Source organism: Pteropus vampyrus, unplaced genomic scaffold (assembly GCF_000151845.1).
Source record: "Pteropus vampyrus isolate Shadow unplaced genomic scaffold, Pvam_2.0 Scaffold85, whole genome shotgun sequence".
NCBI classification, from domain to species: domain Eukaryota; kingdom Metazoa; phylum Chordata; class Mammalia; order Chiroptera; family Pteropodidae; genus Pteropus; species Pteropus vampyrus.
Window position 1 is genome coordinate 4,350,988 of NW_011888866.1, and position 2,123 is coordinate 4,353,110.

The following is a 2,123-nucleotide window of genomic DNA, read 5'->3' on the forward strand; positions in this document are numbered from 1 at the left end:
TTTGTTCTCTTTTCTCCCCTCATTACTTTAGCTGTTCTTAGTAGTTTGATTTGAAAGAAGTATTTTGGCACTAGAAACTTTTTTGGCATTGCATTAAAATTGAACAGACACTAGTGACACTGAGGTGGCTAGAATTTTATCCTGCTGTATACTTAGCATGCCAGTGGTAGTAATTGTTATTATGATACATGACTTTTAATGTCACACTCTGGGATTTTATTAATGGTTGGCCATATCAAAAATGATCCTGAGTGTTTTGACTTCTTAGTGTCTGGGAAGTTATTCCAGATAAGAACTTTTTTTTTTCTTTTTAAATTTAGCACGTGGAGAATCTTTTCTGTCAAATAGCTAAAATGAGAGTACTATAATTCATCATGTTTCCCTTTTTGTTTTGGCTGTCGGGGAGCTCAGAATTATTAATTGTCTTTCACAGGAAATGTGTGAACCTAGAAAACTGATGCATTTGCTTCTTTGTTTTAGTTTTAACAAAATTAAACTATATATGAGATTATAAGTCACTGCAAATTCTTTTAGAATCAAGTAGAATATAAATTATGAATTTATAAAATATGTAATATACATCTTTCAGGTCATCTCGGTCAAAATGGCTTTTACAAAAACTCAGCAGTGACACTGGTTTTTAGGCATATGTTGCAGATATTACACAATATGCTTTCATTTAAATTAAATTACAAAGAAGCACTCAAAGTGAGCCGACAACAGCTTGGATCCTGTGGTATAAGATCTTCTGTATTGTCTACAGTGCTTGCTCTAAAAATGTTCAGATGGATGATGTCCATGCAAACACAGATTTTTTTCCTTTTTTACGCCTTCAGTGCCCAGTCTTCCTCGGAGGTCTCCCATCCAAGTACTAACCAGGCCTGACCCTGCTTAGCTTCCACGATCAGACAGGATCGGGCATGTTCAGGGTGTCATGGCCGTAGACTGCAAGCACAGATTTTATGGCATATAAAACCTACATTTTTAATCTTCCCTTTTGTAACTTGTGCACACTGTTGTTGGCAACAATACAAGCCACATGTTGCAGTCTAGACAAGTCCAGGAATTAAATGATTTTTTTCATTAATAGATCTGATCATTAGATTGTTTTTGGTATCAGGATTCATGAGAGGGCTTTTCATGTAGCCTCTGAAGTTACCATACTCTAGTATAATGAATTTCTCAGTGTGGCGATATGAGACTGCAACGGAAAATGTCATTTGTTCCCCAATATTTTGAAGGAAGAGAAAAATCACTTTTGCCTCAATAATTTGATTTTTACATGAGTGGATTTTACAGGTAATATAGGTTCGGTTATCCATTTAATTTTGTTTCCAGAGATACTCTAACATTATGTAAAACTTTTTCCTACCCTCTGTTTTGGAATAAGATGACAGTCAATGAAACCATATGTGATATGGCTCAATAACCAGATTATCTAGCTTTGTAAATAATTGATGGTACTGCTCATAAATAGAAAGATGTTTTTCCTTAGATTTCCATCTACATTTTGTAGCCACCATAGCAGATATAGTATTTTAAGATAGCACCTTATCCTTATCATTTTTTTCCTGAATGTGTTTATCATTTCCATTGAGTTAATCTTAGTTGGAAAGTTTAAGCAGTGAAATTAGATAGAAAATACCTTGATAATCCATTGTGTTGGCCAAGATTTACTGTTTGGCCAAGATGGTACATTACAAGTACATTTGGAAACATTTTATCCAGCCCTGAGCTTTGATTTCTGTCTTGTTCTGAGAGACATTTAAGAGGATGGCCTCTTAGTTGCTTACCACTTACCTCTACAACCTCACTACTAACCAAACCAACTCATGTGGGAGCCAAGGTGACTCTTATGTGATGCCTGTGGGTGGAGAGGTAAGTCAGGGGACCTCAGTCTCTGACTCTTTCCAGAAACTGAGCCAAGGCAAAGTCATCACGTTATAATGGGCATTACGTACTTGGGGGTAGATAATGGGGACTTTTTAGGATGGAGGACCTCGATGTTGAAGGTGGGGCAGTGGTGGGTGGCTCCACTGACCATCAGCCAACCCAAACCACATTGTCCACCCTTTTGTCTATCTTTTGCTTTGGGAGTGGGTTGCAGAGAGGAGGAAAGCTGT